The sequence below is a fragment of the Cupressus sempervirens genome, chromosome 1, assembly GCF_028749045.1.
Source record: "Cupressus sempervirens isolate cs-2001-9-10 chromosome 1, ASM2874904v1, whole genome shotgun sequence".
NCBI classification, from domain to species: Eukaryota; Viridiplantae; Streptophyta; class Pinopsida; order Cupressales; family Cupressaceae; genus Cupressus; species Cupressus sempervirens.
This window is the reverse complement of record NC_143118.1, coordinates 423,235,482-423,254,172: the sequence shown is the minus strand read 5'-3', so window position 1 is coordinate 423,254,172 and position 18,691 is coordinate 423,235,482.

Below are 18,691 nucleotides of genomic sequence, written 5' to 3'. Positions count from 1 at the left end.
TCTTATTTCATATATTCTTTCATCTACTTTTATTTAATTTGCTTGCTTAATTCTTTCTAGATATTCAAATTTAGAAAACATAAGAGAGCTTATTTACAAGAGAGGTTATGGAAAGTTTGACAAGAAGGTGACTCCTTTGACTAACATCTCTATCATTGAAAAGGTAGTTATGTTCATAATGCCTTTGATGAAGGGTGCTCCCCTTAATACCATAAACACATAACAAAAACAAAGAAACAACAACAAATGTGAAAACAAAATATGAACTTCTTATTTGCACCGCAAATGCAAAATCATAGAATTCCTAAGTAAAATATGCTAACCCACATGCGCACCTTCATTACAATAATCTGCAAGACTAAGCTACAAACTATCACCAAGAGCTGTTCTAGACAATGTTTGAGCCTTTCTTAAATAGGCAATTGTATGCTGCCTGAGAAGGTTCTAGACATTGAAACTTAATACCTAGGGCTAACAGAGCCTAACAATACATAAAGAGTTGGCCAAATACATCTTTAACAATTATTCTATATATTTTAGTTATCTCAACTTTGGAGGGCCATAGCTCTCGAGCCATTTCTCTAATTGGCTATTCTAACCACTTTTCCAAAATGCTAGCTTGTTAACTATAGACTCAAAATAATGCAAGTGCCCTACCATCACATTTTCACACCTCATCTAGGCACTCAACACTCAAAACTCCTTTGATCAAGTTCATTGTCACCACTTAGTAGGAATCTTCCATTAACTAGGACTTCTCCTCTTTTAGGATCTTTAGAATGTGTTGATCTGGCATCTTCATCAACATGTCCAACTCTAGCCTGGCCTTTTATTCTTTGATCTATCCTTCCTTGACACTAGGTACATCAAAAGTCTCTATGCCCTTCTTCTCCATAGTTTAAACATTTTCGATGGAAGCCTCCTCATCTAGATCCTTGCCCTCTGGCTCTAGCTCTTCCTCTCTAATCTCTATATTTCTGATCATGGAAATGATTGGAATTGTTTCCCTTTGGTTCTAACTACTACTTCAAGCCTCATCCTTTCTCTTCTAATCATCATTATGGCTATGATAGGATCATCTGCTAGATCTTCCACCGCAACCTCTTTTGTTATTCTTGTTGCCAAACTTCTTGCTTAGTTTCTCCTCAACTCTTAGGGAAAACTAGTATGCCTCCTCAACACTATTCATTCGAGCCATACTCAGCTCATCTTGAATGCTTAGCATTAACACATAAATATAATGGGCCACTTTCTCCTTATCAACTTCTTGATGGCTAGTTCTAATAAGAACTTGGTAGAATTCTTCGATACACTTTTGAATAGATTTTCCTACTTTCTTCAACCCTTGCATTTTCTTCAACAAATCAAGCTCATAATCCATAGGAATGAATTATCTCTTTAGTTTAGCTATCATTCATTCTGATCTCATGATTTTGTCCCTTCCCTTTCTATTTCACTCCAACTAAACCTATCACCACCAGAGCTTTGCATGTCCCTTCAATTTTTCCTTTGTAAACTTAACCCTGTTGGGATTGTCAATATCTTCATACTCAAAGTACTCTTCCAGTTCATTGATCCAAGTTATCAACTCCTTTGGGTTAAGATTTCCTGAAAATGTTGGAACTTCAAACTTAGGTCTATTTTCAATCTTGGAGATGGCTCTAAACATCCTCTCTTCCTCTAGGTTTAGAACTACATCTGCTTCAACATTTTTGTCTACTTCATCCTCATCCTCACTTTCATCTCTTATAGGAAGATTTATTCCTTTGTCCATTTGTTCTTCCAATGCTTGCATTTATCTATGGAGGGCTTAGAAACCCTTAGGCATAACACCTATAGCTCTTCTACGATGCTCTCTTCATGGAGGCATTTTTGCGCTTTTGCTGAAACCCTAGTGCAAATTGTCTCACAATAGACAATTTTTCTACACACTCAACCCAAACCACGGTCTTGGTGCAAACTACCTCAAAGTTAGCAATCTTTCCACCCACTCAAGAAATCTAGCTCTGATACCACATGATGAAGGGTACTTCCCTTAATACCATAAACACATAATAGAAACAAAGAAACAACAACAAATGCAATAACAAAATATAGACTTCTTATTTGTGCTGCAAGTGTAGAATCTTAGAATTCATAAGTACAATATGCTAACCCACATGGATGCCCTCATTATAGTAATCTACAAGAGTAAGCTATGAACTATCACTCAGAGCTATCCTAAACAATGTTCAAATCTTTCTTAAATAGGCAATTTTATGCCACTCGGGAAGGTTCTAGACGTTGAAGCTTAATACATAGGGCTCACAAAAAATAACAATACATAAAGAGTCAGCCAAATACATCTTTGACAATTATTTTATATATTTTGGGTGGCCCAAATTTGGAAGGCCATAACTTTGGAACAATTTCTTTGATTGACTATTATAACCATATTTTAGAAATGCCAGCTCTTGATCTATAGGCTCACTACAATGTAAGTGCCCTTTCGTCGAGTTTTTGGACCCCATCTAAGAAATCTAAGGCCTCCAATAGTGATCTTGAATATATTTCTACAAAATTTTCACTGAAAATCTGCAATATCTTTTCCAATACTTAAGGTGGAGAAATGAGATTTTAATGGTAGGCTTCAATCTCTAAAATGAACCTACATGTAGAAAATTAGAACATTCCGAGGTCATATGAAAAACTTACTAAAAATAGCAAGCTCCCATAAATAGTAACTACCCTATCTACTAGTCCTTATTTAAATAGGAAAGAATGAAAATAAAATATTTTTAGGTGATGCAAGATTTATCTTACACCCAAGATGCTCCTACATAAGACACCTAGGGCAATTTGAGAAGTGACCCCCTCACATCTCAAGTGTTCAAAGGAAAACCAAGATGGTTAACCTCCTCCCTTGCTAGCCATGATGAATCCTCTACTGGCCTTCATTTCTACTTGACTAGGTATTCTTCATAAGTTTTGTTGCCTATACTTCTTCCAACATGACTATCCAATATCTCCTCAATCTCCTTTGTAGTTGAACTAGCTATTGGAATACTCCACTACACTTCTATAATTTCATCTCCATCACCTCCTTCATAATACTCTATCAAACCTAAAATATTAAATAATGGTGAAATATTCAATTTAGTAGGTAACTCCACTTCATAAGCATTTTTAGAATCAAGTCTTTTCACTATCTTGCATAGTCCAAAATTATTCATCTTCAGCTTATTATATGTAATCACTGGAAAATGCTCCTTTCTCAAATGAACCATGACTTCATCTCCAATATAAAATTTATTATACCTCCTTTTCACATTTTCCTTAGTCTTGTACTATGTATTCATCTTTATATTGTTCTTCCTTGACTCCTCATGGATGTTCTTCAAATGTTCAACAAATGCATCTGCTTCAACATGACTTATCTCTCCTTTATCCAAATGCCCCAATTTAAAAGTATTTCTAGGAATATTCCCATATACAATCTAGAATGGTGATTTACTAGTACTCCTTTTGATAGAATTATTATATGCAAATTCTTCCTATGGTAAAATTATATCCCATCCTTTTGGCTTGTCCCTAACCAAAAATCTTAACAAATTTCCCAACCACAATTCACAACTTTTGTCTATCCATTAGTATGTGGATGATGTAATGAACTGAAATTCAACTCCATCTTCAATTTCTTCCATGGCATATGCCAGAAATACCCAACAAATTTGGTATCTTGATCTGAAACCATACTCTTTGGCAAACCAAGTAGTCTCACCACTTCTCTGAAAAATAACTTTGCCACATGAACATCATCACTAGTCTTCTTGACAAGAATAAAATGTGCCATCATTGAAAACCTATCAAATACTACAAAAATAAAATCATGCCCGCACTATGTCCTTGGTAATCTAAGAACAAAATCCATGCTAACATCCACCCACGGCTTCTCTGGTATATGTAATGGATGATACAACCCTATGTTCTGCTTCACTCCTTTCTCCATCTAATACACTCTACAAATCTATACAAACATCTTCACATCTTGGTGCAATTGTGCCTAGTAATAACTCTCAACAACCAAAGCAATGGTTTCATCTCTTCCAAAATGTCTAGGTAATCCTCCACTATGCTTCTTTCTGATGAGATTCTCTCTCATTGAACTTCTAAGAATGCACAATTGGCTTCCTTTGAACAACATACTATTTTGGATCATAAAATCAAACCACTTTGTCTTGTCAAGTGTAATAGGTTCTGTACAAGCCTTCCACACTTCACCAAAATCAGGATCATCTAGATACAAAGTATTGAGTTCCTTGAACCCAACCACCTCTATCTACATTTTTGTCAATAAAAGTTCTCTTCTACTAAGAGCATCTACAACTCTGCTAGACTTCCCACTCCTATGTTTCAAAATAAATGTATAATTTTGCAAAAAATCAACCCACTTTAAATGCCTTTGGTTCAATTTTCCTTGACTATTCAAATATTACAAAGCTTGATGATCACTATAAAAAACAAACTCCTTAGAAGAAGATAGTGTCTCCACTTCTTCAATACTTGAACTATAGCAAAACATTCATGATCATAAACAATTTTTTTTTTTTTTTTTTGCATCATTCAACTTCTCACTAAAATAAACAACAGTTCTACCTTCTTCATTCATAAAAGCTCCTATTGTAGTACCACTAGTATCATAGTCTATTTGAAACACCTTGTTAAAATCAAGAAGTGCTAAAAAGGTTGCTCAATAACTTTCTATTTCAATAGATTGAAACTCTTATCTACTCTAGAGTCTACTTAAATTCTTTCCTATACCCACTAAGTGTTTTAGTTAGGGGTCCAAAAATACTACTAAAACCTCTTATGAAATTTCTATAAAAACTATCCAATCAATGAAAAGATCTTACCTCTATCACACTCTTTGGAGTAGGTCATTCAAGGATAGCCTTCACTTTCACTGTTCCATTTTTAGACCTTCTATTAAGACTACAATCCCAGGTACACCAATTCCTTCTTTAGAAAATTGCACTTTTTAGGTTTAGACAATCAACTTTTCTTCCCTCAACTTATCAAACACCTCACGATTATGGATCAAGTGCTCCTCCAATGTCTTTCTAAAGATCAGAATTTCATCCATGTAAACAATGAAAAACTTACCCAAAATCTCCTTCACTACCTCATTCATAAGATGGATGAAATTTTTTAGTGCATTGGTTATCTTGAAAGGCATGACTAACTATTCCTACAATCCTTCTTTGGTCTTGAAAGTAGTCTTCCACTCATCACCTTGTATAATATGAATTTGATGGCATCCACTCTTCAGATCTATCCTTTTAAAATACTCAATCCCACACAAATAGTCCATAATATCACCCATTATTGGGAATGGAAATCTATACTTGATTGTGATTTTGTTGATAGCATGAGAATCTATGCATATCCTCCATTCTACATTTTCTTTGGTACTAGTATGATTGGTATAGGACATGGACTCAGACTCTATCGAATCAACTAGTTCTGCAACAACTCATAAACTTATCTATTCAACTCTTCACTTTCTACTGGTGTCACTTTGTACATTATCTTGCTTTCCAAATTGACTCTTAGAACCAAATCCATCTGGTGACTAATCTTCCTCATTGGGGGCAATCCATTAGGTACATTATTTGATACAATATAAAAAACTCTGCCAATATACCTACAACTTCTATAGGTACCTTCTCTACCTCTTCTTTACCATCTTTTGGTAGAAAAATAGACATGCTCGTGCTTCATACCTTTGAAAACCTTTTTTCCATTAATAAAACATATTCTAGTAGCACTGCATACCTTTTCTTGTTTATCCTTCAATAGTTTCAACTTATTTTTCAATCCATCCTTGGTTAGAGTGTAGGTATTTGCTTGCCCATCATGCATAACATGCCTATAAAACTACCATGGCCTACCCAACAACATATGACATATATTTTCATAGGTATGATATCACATAGTACCTCATCTTGGTAGCTTCCAATCTTGAACTTCATAGAGCATTTATCATGGAACATGACCTTGTGGTCATCTTGCACCCAAGCAATATGGTATGGATGTGAGCATTTCCATATCTTTAGCTTCAACTTGGTGACCATTATTTCTAACACTAGATTTTAAGTACTTCCACCATCAATGATCACATCACAACACTTATCTTCACATCTATACCTTGTGTGAGACAAACTGCCTCTTTGATCAAGTTCATTCTCACCACTCAGTAGGACTCTTTTGTTAACTACAACTTCTCCTCTTTTAGCATCTTCAGAATATGATGATCTAGCATCTTCATCAACATGTACAACTCCAGCATGGCCTTCTATTCCTTAATCTATCCTTCCTTGACATTGGGTAAATTGAAATTCTCTATGCACTTCTTCTCCATGACAAAAACATTTCCCATGGAAGCCTCCTCATCTAGATCCTTGTCCTCTACTTCTTCCTCTCTCTCTCTATTGTTCTAATCATGGAAATGATTGAAATTGTTTCCCCTTTAGTTCTGACTCCTACTTCCAACCTCATCCTTGTTCTTGTAATCATCATTATGGTCACCCTAAGATCATTTGCTAGATCTTCCACTACCACCTCTTCCATTATTCTTGTTGTTAAACTTCTTTCTTAGTTTCTCCTCAACTCTTAGGGAAAACTGGTATGCTTCCTCAATACTATTCATTTGAACTAGACACAACTCATCCTGAATGCTTGGCCTTAACCCATAAAAAAATGAGCCACTTTCTCCTTATTAGCTCTTGAGGAGGTGGAAAAGCTTATGATCCATAGGAACAAAATTGTGCCTTCAATTTAGCTATCATTCATTCCCATCTAGTGATTTTGTCCTTTCCCTTTCTAGTTTACTCCAACTAAACCTCCTACCATTGGATCTTTTCATGTCCCTTCAGTTTTGCATTCATAAGCTTGACCCTGTTAGGATAATCAATATCTTCATACTCAAAGCACTCCTCCAATTCATTGATCCAATTGATCTACTCATATGGGTTAAGATTTCCCCAAAATTTTGGAACTTCAAACTTAGATCTTTTTCCAATCCTGGAGATGTCCTTAAAAATTCTTTCTTCCTTTGGGTTTAGAATTGTCCCTACTTTGACATTTTTGTCTACTTCATCCTCATCATCACTTTCAATTCCTACAAGAAGATTTATTCCTGTACACTTTTGTTCTTCCAAGCTTTCATTTGTCTTTGGAGGTTTCAAAAACCCTCAGGTGTAAATCCTCCAACTCTTTTGCCATGCTCTCTTCATGGAGGCATTGTCATGCTTCTAGTAAAACCCTAGTGTAAACTACCTCAAAAATGGCTATTTGTCTACACACTCAGCCCAAACTATGGTCCTACTACAAACTACCTCATAGTTGGCAATCTCTCCACACACTCAAGAACTCTATCTTTGATACCACTTGATGAAGAATGCTTTGCTTAATACCATAAGCACATGGATTCCTTCATTAAAGTAATATGCAAGACTAAGATGCAAACTACCACCCAGAGTTTTCATAGATAATGTTTGGGCTTTTCTTAAATAGGTAATTTTATGCTTCCCGGGAAGGTTGTAGACATTGAAACTTAATACCTTGGGCCGAAGGACCCTAACAATACATAAAGAGTTAGTCAAATACATCTTTGACAATTATTTTAGATATTTTGGGCAGCCCAATGCTAGAAGGCCATAACTCTTGAATTGTTGCTCTGATTGGCTATCATAACTACTTTTTGGAAACACCAACTCCTAATCTACAAGCATTTTCCCCCTTCCATTGAGTTTTTGGACCTCATCTGAGCACTCTAATGCCTCCAATGGTGAGCCTGAATATTTTTCTAAAAATATTTTTATCAAAAATCTATAATAACTTCTCAAATACTTAACCTAGAGCAATGAGATTTAATGGTAGGCTTATATCTCTAAAATGAACGTTCTTGTAGAAAATGAGAACATTCCAAGCTCATCTGACAAACTTATTAAAAATAGAAATTTCCTAAAAATAGTAACCACCGTATGTACTAGTCTTTATTAAAATAGAAAATACTGAAAATAAAATAATTTTGGGTGATACAAGATTGCTCTTACACCTAGGATGCTCCTACATCACTTTTTCGTTAAAGTTAGTATGCTTTCCTAGTGCTTATTAGTTCTACCTTGTTTCTTGTGAACATGTTTTAGGTAGATATGACATAATCTATATTGAAGGACTTATACATGAGATTGTTACTATTGGACCCAAATTCATGAAAGAAAATAACTTTTTGTGCCCATTTAAACTTGGTGCTCCATTCGGTGTATTGAGGAAGAAACACAACCACTACATTGAAGGTGGTGATGCTGGCAATCATGAAATGTCATACATTAAGATTAGACTAATCAAGCATGCCAAGATTGCACAACCTACTCTCAAAGATATTACATAGCCAAGTTTTTATTTTTAATTCCTACTTGCTAGTAGGAAGTTGAAAAAGATAGTTTTGAGACAAAATTAGAAGTCTGGTATTATAATTCCATTTTTCCAATTTTGAGGCAACACAAAAAATTTCAAATCATCTTCCACAAACCAAATTTACCTTATGATTCTCACTAGGAAAATAAATTGTGGGAAAATTTGTAGCTTCTCAACTCCAATTAGTATAACAACATTTCCGATGTTAGTCTAGGATATGTGGAAGGTTTTACAATGCTATTTTACAAACTTATCCTCTCTTAGTTTGGAAGAAGCGATGCAATAACTTAAGCTGGCTCGTTTTCCCTTATGGGCCTTGCGAAACTAAAAATCTTAGATCTAGAGTAGTGCACACACATTCATGGGGAACTAGTGCATCTAAAAGGACTCCAAAAATTGGAGTTGTTCAATGGTAGATGGTTATTATAAAATAGAAGATGGTCACATGTTCTAGAGTTTTTCCCTAAAATCTTTAGTAAATAGCATAACACCTAGCTAAGAAAGATACAAGCCCTATTAAGGATGTTTTTTATTTTGCTTCTTGGCATATAATTTTTTACTTGCATAATCATTGATAAAAAAATACTTACAAAATTTAAGAAGTCCATCGTATCAGATCCTTTTCATTCCTTACAAAAATGGGTCCCTAATGTTCACTTTTTTAATTAGACTGGTGCTACATGTATCCAACAAGAAATAGGGTATGATTGCTTGAGTTGCAAGATACACAATTAGACAATTCCATTTCCCCTTCAATTGGTAGTCTCTCATTCCTCACACAACTTGATCTTTGGAAAAATAACAATTTTCTATGTTTAATTGCATTGGATATGGGGATACTTCAAAGCTTCAAGTTTTCTTAAATCTTTACACCTATCTATTATAGGGCTCCATTCAAATGAATTTAACTTCTTTCAAAATCAAGAATTGTCACTAGTTGACAATTGATTGATTGGAATAATTCCTTCATAGTTGTTCTTCTTACAAATCTCCATTTGCTTTCTCTTAACTCCAATACCATTTCTAGTAACATCCCTCTATATATTGGAAATCTCTCCTACCTAAAAATATTAGGTATTACAAATACTTCCCCTAAAAGATTATGATCCATAATCCTCTTGTCAATTAGATCCTAATAGGCTTCCTATCTATTTTACTACTCCGGAGTTCACATTTTGTAATCAGTAATTGATATCTAGGTTCAAACTTAGAACACAGAGAAATAGAATGAGTATATATTACACATTGTAATCCATAATATCTAATCAATTAGGAAAATGGATATTTCATGTTAGAGCTAACCCCCAACAAGATCTAGGTGTAGACATATTCTTTAAAGAATCCAAAGGAAATCCCTCTAGATAAGTTACTTGTTAGGACACATTTCATGATTCCTTCGAAGCACCCAACAACTCACTTTAATTAAAATTGTGTAAGAAAAATGGAAATAATGACCATAAAAAGGAGGCTTGGTTTGCTTCAACAAATTATTTATCTTAACAAACTTTTTGAGTCTAATTTTGTCTTAGTAGAGACCAGGTAAGTAACTAGCATGGTGTGTTACTTTTCTACTATAGAAAATGGTGTGTCTAATGAGCACCCACCAAGAGTTTGAACTATAAAACTTATATGTTGATCACACAAGTGGAAAATAAAAAATCCAAACTCCTACATGAAATCTTAGTAGACATTTAAAAGTCTCATTTCTTATATCTTTTATCAACCATAAATATTCCAACTGTAAAAGAGTCACAATGTTGAAATAGAAAAGACAAGAAAAATGAACAATAGATAATATTCTCAACTTCTCACCATATCTAGTTTTCTTGAAATCAACAAGATCTTCTCTCGTCAATTATTCATAATTATGTGGATGCATTACTCGAAATCTAACCTACAAGGATAAATTTTGTTTCATTTCATAGAAACTTTTGATCAAAAAATTATATAGAAATAGAAATTATACATGTATCCTTTTTAAAGCCCCTCAACATCCAAAGTACAATAAAATAAAATAGTATACTGTATACTATATACTATTAACCAAAAAAAATCTCTCTCACAGACAAGAAATCACATTTAAATTATGGTTCACTTGCCAGTGATACTAGTAACTCAAATGTTGGACAAAAAATTATCAACCTCCTCTTCTTTATAGCTTCAATTGCAGCTTCATTTCCAAATGATGTATAATATTCCCTATGCATGTTATTGAATTATTCAGAATACAAGTTAAACTAAATATGTAGTTTATAAACTACATACAAAGATACTCTAAATAAATTCAATATGACAAAGAAAATGAATAACTTAATATCTTATCAGATTATAATAATGCTCAGTAGCACATAACATCAAGATGTATTTCAATTGTATTTTATGAAAATTCCCTTACACCACAATCGATTGGGTTAAGATGTCTTCCATAAGTTACCTCTTTGTCGAAACAATTTGAAGGTTGTGCTAAACATTGAATGTCATGGAAGTAATGTCATATTCTGGATGAGATGTATCAGTCATAATTACAACAAAAATAATTACATGAAAACCTCTAATTTGATTTGTCTTTCCAATATCAAGCACATCCTAAAAGAGAACTGGTAAAAAAAAAGAGAGTTTAAAATCAATTTGACTCATTTTCCATTTATGGGAACCAATAACATAGACCATTCTTTATGCTTCCTAAATTAGAAGAGAGACTTGATACCATCTCAATTGGAAAAGATAAAAATAAATGTGAGAAATATAATTATATAAAAGATTTCAATAAGATTTTTCCTTTCATGCCTACACAATCTTATTATTAAGCACAGTCTACTTTCAAGCAACTTGGTAGGTTCCTTTAAATTAAAGTCATGAAAAATTACACAAAACTAAATACATAAAAATGACTTTTGCAGTTCTATGAAGCAAGGTCTATGTTGTAGGGTCCTTGATCTTATGGTGATCAGGAATCACAAAAACTAAACACCTAGATAACATGATCTAATATGAACCAAGGTCTAATTTTATTATATATTTAAAATCTACAAGAAAAGCCAAAACAAGCATACGCTGTTGAAATATAAAACTTATTCATAATTTTATCATCATAGAAACTCGATACCATCTCAATTAGAGAAGTGGGAAAAAATGTAACCAAGTTTCGTACACCATAAAATTCAATTAGATTTTTCTATGTTCTATTCCTACATGATCCTAATAGTGAGCACAATTTTCTTTTTAGTGACACAGTAGGGTCCATGATCTTATAATTATGAGGAAACACACAACTAAACATCTAAAAAAAACTTTAAAAATATGAAGCAAGGTCTAATTTTCTTTTGAATTTAGATTTCACAAATACATCCAAAGTGACTATACCCTATTCAAACATTAAAGTTATTTAGAATCTACAACCTTGATCAAGGGTGCCCACATTTTAAATGATAGAGGTCCCTGATCTTTTGATCATGAAGAACCAATCAAAACAAAATTACCTTAAGAATTAGATGAAGAAGTTCAAACCTGAACTATTTCCTTGAGGTATGCAACTCAATTGGACTATTCCATAGAAATATGATGTAGTAAAACATCTATACCAGAAAATTGCCATTTTTTATGGCTTGTGTCGAAGAGATGATGAATTGCATGTTCCACAATAAAAATTGTAACTCACTATAAATACAATACAATGACATGAATAATATCAACATTAATATTTTAATCATATTGAAAATTGAAGAAAATTGTAAAGAAAAATGCTAAAGTGCAAAACACTAAATTATTAAGAGGATAAAATCTAGTGATAATGATTAATATGCCATAGGAAGTACCTAACCATGTCACCATAAATCATTTTTCCATCTTGTTTTGAAGGTTTTGGTTTGTGTAGAGATTCAATCATCCCAAAATTTTGAGATTGGGTCCTTACTGAGGTTCTATATATCTAAATTAAAGGCCATTTTCTAGTAGAAAAAACCTATCAACAAAATTTATTCTGAAAACATCATAATACTAAAGATTCAAAAATTGTGTGCAAAGATAGACAATAGCCCAAAGACTATGCATGCCTTTTAGCAAAAATAATCTTCAAAAATGTAGACTAATCTTCCATGTATTCAATCTCCTAAGATGATTTAACTTGAAAATTGAGGGTATGTGTAGGATCATGGTCAACCAATGTTGACATATTAGTCAAGTTTGTTATTAGTGACACACACTTATTCAAATTTTGTATGCCTACCGAGCTCATTGATCAGTCTATAGTGTTTGGCATGTAAATCAGTAGCCATCAAGCTCTATAATTGCTACCAAGTTTTCTCGACTAAATCCAATTGCTACCGAGCATTCCAGTGATTACCAAGTTAGTGTGAAGTCCAATAGTTCAAACCGAGTAGATTCAATCTAGCAATTCAAAATGAGAAAACTCAATCTAGTAGTTCAACCCAAGAATTTTAGTGGTTACCAAGCGTTGCAATTTCTACCGAGTTCATAGTGCATGTAATGTGAAGCTAGTGTAAACCGAGCTTATGTTCTTACTGAATAATTTAGTTTATACCAAGTTGCATAGTATCTACCAAGCCACTAGTGTAGATTGAGTTCAAGACTACTTTGAAGTGATCAATATGGATCGAGCTTCCACATATACAGAGTAAATGATTATGTTGAGTAATAATAGTAGGCACCGAGTATCAGAACTTCACCAAGTTAGTCTTCAAAACTCGAGCATCTTCATTTGGGCCAATTTTGTGATGTTTGTGTTAACTTGTTCCATGGATGACTTTGTAATTATGTAAATTGCATTGGTATATATGTAATATATTGTATCACATCTAACAAGAAGAGATATGTGTATAGCCATGTGAATATGAATAATTCAAGATAAGCAATAGATAAAGAGTGAATTGGGAAGGCCATATCAAAAGAGAAGCAACAAAGACATATTCATCACATAAAAGTGATTGGTACAATCAAGGAATCTCTATTAGCAATTTAGTCGTAAGTCAAAAATTTACTTTTTCATTCTAATAGGTGAACCAGTCAAAATCTTTTAACAAGGTAGACTTAACAATCTTTCATAAAATCTCTTGACTAGATACATACTTCATTGTGTGTTTGTAAAACCTCTAACAAGGTGGACCTAGCAGTCCTAATTTCTCTTAATAGGGAAGATCATTAGAAGTGATCAATGTAAGCCTTAATAGGCCAACTTTGTGTTGCAGTATTGAAGTTTTTTGGGCATCATCCCCGCCCTAGTTTTACTTTCTATTTGGAAGGTTTATAGGTTGCCAAATCATTGTGTTCAAGTGTTATGAATATTTTATTTTTTCAGTTTCTCATGCATGCAATTAGATCAGATATAATGAACTAAATGGTAATTGGATTATTGCAATTAAGATCTATAATTGATAAAGTTTTAGAGGTTACTTATTCACCCTTGCTTTCGTAGTAACCTTTCATAGTTCTTAATATTTCCAATAATTGGTATCAGAGAATTGTGGTTCTAAGGAGAAAGTTTGACAGCTTGAGCAAAGATCAAAGATAATGGAGATATTTAGACTTGACAAAGCCATTGACAATGAAAAGCTAGATCTAGAAATTGTCATTGCCCAACTCAACAAAGCAAAGGAGAAACTTTCTCAATATTTGAAAAGAAGGAAGGAACCTAAAAATTAGATGAATGATCATCAGTACATTGAAGAAAGAATTAAAGAAATTTTCCCTTCAAGCAGCCCTCATGAAGCAAATGATGCAATCAAAGAACTCCTAGAAAAGAATGGTTCCCTACAAGAAGTAAGAAATTTGAAAAGAGAACAAGAAATTTGTTCAATAAGATTATGTGAAGTCTTGGAATAGAGAATCAAGATCTAAGAAGAATTGGATGGAAGAAATAATTGTTGGAAATATTCAAGACTAGCCAGGTTACTAAGAAGGGAGGGATGAATCAGTAACCATAAAACTTTATCTTATTTGGATCTTAATTGTAATAATCCAATAATAATTTACTTCATGAAATCAAATCTAACTACATGCATGAAAAACTAAGAAAAAAACATTCATGACATATAAACACAATAATTTGGTGACACAGAAACCTTCCACATAGAAAGTAAAACTAGGGTGGGAATGATACCCACAAAACTTTAGTACTATGGCATAAAGTTGGCCTGTTAAGGCTTATAATGATCACTTCTAATGATTTTCCTTTTCAGGAGAAATTAGGATTACTAGGTCTACCTTGTTAGAGGTTTTAGAAACATACAACAAAGTATGCACTCGATAAAGAGATTTAAAAAAAAGACTATTAAGTCTACCCTGTTAAAGGATTTGAAACTAATTCACCTATTAGGATGAAATAGCAGATCTCAGACTTACAACTAAATTTTTGATTGAGATCTTGAAGTACTAATCACCTCTATGTGATAGATAAAACTTTGGTACTCCTGATATGACCTCGTAATACACTTTGTTCTATTGTTGATTCACATCCACATGTTTTTTATCCTGTTCACATCAAAAATCATTACTACTACTACACTTGGGTATGATACAATACATTACATATATATTAACCCAATTCACATAATTACAAGGTCAACCAATACACAAGTTAACAACAATATTACAAAGTTGGCTCAAATATACATACTTGAGTTATAAAGATAGACTTGGTGAGGTTTTGATACACGATGTTCACTATCATTACTCAACATAATCATGGATTCAATAGAAGTGGAGGCATCATCCATAAAGATCATCTCAGAGGTAGTCTCAAACTTGGTATGCACTAGTGACTAGATAGATACTATGTAACTTGGTAGAAATTGAGATACACATTTACCATTACTGCATTCAATAAACACTAATGATCTCATCACTCAGTTAACACTAACTTCACTTCACATGAACTAATAACTTGGTAGACAATGCAAAGCGTGGTAACCACTGAACTGCTCAGTAAGAACTATAAAGCTTGTTAACCATATAGAATCTGAATAAGTGTTGTCACTAATAAAAAACTTGACTTGATGTCAACAATCTCCCCCTTTGGTATTAGTGACAAAACACTTATCAGCCAAAACTTATGTACAGTGATATTGGCTCAGTATTGGAATACTAATTTTGAGCTTTTTCAAAATTTGTCTTTGTAACTCTATTATGTATATATTTTTCATATATCTCCCCGATATAATATACATAACATACTAAGTGTATCTCCTAGTATGATATATACAAATATCTCTCCTCCTTAATTATATACATGTCTCTCCCCCTTTTTGACAATAATGCCAAAGATTTACATGTAATCTACTTATATAGAGACACCAAAATGTGAGAGAAAATCAGAATGTACCTTAAGAATAAGAGTTAAGGTCATGTCCCAATTATTTTGCAAAACTTTGCAAGTTTGAAGAGAAAATTGTACTTCTGCAAAAATTTTATCATGTGGTATGCAACTAAGAAGTTATTGTCATGGATCAATATTTTGGAATAGGTAACGTGCTTTTTCATTGTAACCATTATGGGAAGGATCATATTCTAGATGTCTATGAGTGTAGACTGGATCCTTGCTTCCTCTCTCAATAATTCTGCCATCATATCTTATAAGAATGTGATCTTCATATGATGTGTAGAGCTTGAATTGGGGTCAAGCTACAAGTTTTTTGCACTAGCAATCAGATCTTCATCAATCTTATTCAAATTGTTCTTGATTTCCTTAGTATATTTGGTAACATCACATAACTTTACAAAAAGAGATATCACATTTGTGTGAGAAGTTTCAATAGTTGTCAAAATTTTAGAAAGTTCTACCTATTGGATAGTAATTTGCTAAGCAACATGCTCAAGCACTTGGTTATTAAACTTCTTTTTTGCTTTCTCCATTAACTTATCTTGGCCACTAAAATTTTCCTTAAATTTTATGACTGCCTCGTCTAATTGCAACAAAATGTGTTGAGAAGAATCAATTTCAATTCCTATAGCCTCAGTCAAGATATTCTTTACATCATCAATAATCCTATATTCTCTGTCTCTTTCTTCTCTTAATTTCTTTTTCTTGGATTTTTGTTGGATAAGCTGACTAACTAATCTCATTTGATCTATAGTGGCATTGTCAAAATCCAATTTGGGAATTTCAATATCCTCATCTAGATCTATATCTATTTCCTTTCCACTAATCAAAAGTCTTGGTTTAGTCCTTGGCTCAATTGTCTTTGAAGATAATGCTTTAGGATTTGGAATGGAAACAATAGTGGAAATAGGAGGACTAGTAATGAAAACTTGTAGAGTGTCTACTGGTGAAATACATAATAGAATACTTCTAGAATCCAAAACTAATGTATTTGCCATACTTCCCAAAATTGAGGTATTCAAAAGTGAAGTACTATCAAAAGTATTTACAATTGAAGTACTTATTGGAGCATGTACAACTAAAATAGTCAAACATGAAGAATCCAAAACTATACTTATTGGTAGAGAGCTTAGAATTGTGGAACACTCTGTATCTATTGTTGTGGCTGGTGTAGTGACTAAAGGATTCTATAGCTTGGTGGATGAAGTGATATAAAATTCTATCTATGATGTGTTTAGTTGAGAGGTAGCAAGGAGTGATTGGACATTTCATATATCAATGGTTGTTGATACCATTTTTTGCCTTCTACCAAAAATTTGAACTTTGAATGCAAACCCCACCCAATAGTCACCTTCCACTTTTAATAGTATTTAAAATGCTCGAGAAATTAAAAAAATAAATAAAATGATCAAACCTTCTTCTTTCTTGCAACTTTTTGTGCTATCAGATCTTGCCTAGATCTACGGTGTGTGCTTTCTCGCATTTTCAAGATGCACTACTTTTACATAATGTGGGTAAGCACCGTTGCGACACATGCCAGGTGGGTCCATTTTCTCTTGTGGGTTGCAAAGGGTAGAAAAGGTAGCTGGTGAGCTGGTAGTTTGATTGGCACCCACTTTCTCGCATTTTTTCTTTTGTCAAACCTTCTGACAATACGAGCAAGCACCCTGGTGACACATGTCCATATGACATCATGGTGGATATTCATAGAGGTTCAAAAGGTATGGGTTATATGCATGGTCTGATGTGATCTGATCAATGGTTGGCACAAGCCTGCAAGATGAAGTTGCAAGAAGATTAAGGAATGTAGGAAAGCACCCTGGTGACACCTATCCCATGACCTCACATGTTCCTAATTGTACCTTCCACCATCAGATCTTCAAGGATCAATGGCTGGTGCATGCCCGCAATAAGGAGTTGCAAGGAAATTAAACAATGCAGGTATGTGCCCTTGCAAAGCATGGCATGGTGTGACATCATGGGTCCACTCTCCCTAGGAGAGATAAATAAATTCTATCATGGCACTTTTCATAACACATGGGTTTGAAAAGGTGATATTCTATTGAGTAGCAAGATCCACCATTTGATGCAAACAGATCAAGGGCTTGTGTTTTCCCACAAGATGAAGATACAAGGATGTTAAGGAATGTAGGCAAGTGCCAAACTACCGTGTGTCCTTGTGGGGTCAGTTTTTTTCCATATGCCATAGGGTGAGACAAAGGTGGTGCCAAGTTGCTAAGTTGGGTCAATGAGGTGTATGCTAAGTGTTTTGTGGGACCCAACATTTTGAAGGACAGGTGCAGTATATGGAGAATCTTCATGGTTGTTGATCTTTCAAATATCAATGATTGGTACTTCCCAACAATATGAAGATGTGAGGACTTTAAGAAATGTGGGAAAGCACCTGAAGGACACGTGTCTCAATGGGCTTGACCAAGGTATTAATAGTTAGCATTGATAGCTGGGTTGGTGGTTAGGTGACTGTCACAGTCAAGATTTTGAGGAGGTGGTGCAGTTAGTAAAGAAGATGTTAGTCAAATATGTGGAGATCTTGCAGGGTGGCAAAATAAAATGAGACTATTGGCCCACATGACTCATTTTGGTGGCAGAGTTAGGTTGACCTACTGATCTTGCTGATTCACGAGCTAGAAACAGGGGAAATCGAGTTTTTTTGCACGATCTGATCCTTATGATCAATTCCAATCACTCTTGGATACATGTTGAGCTTAGTGAACGTGAGAGAACACTCCATCCCCCCCAATTGATCCATCTACTTGGTTAGAATTATTTAATGACATCATTTCTATCTTCTCAAGGCCCTGTATCAGATTTTATTGTACTTAAGTCTAGGCCAAGGTTGGATTTTCCCTAGATCTGCATGATTATTCTCTATAGGAC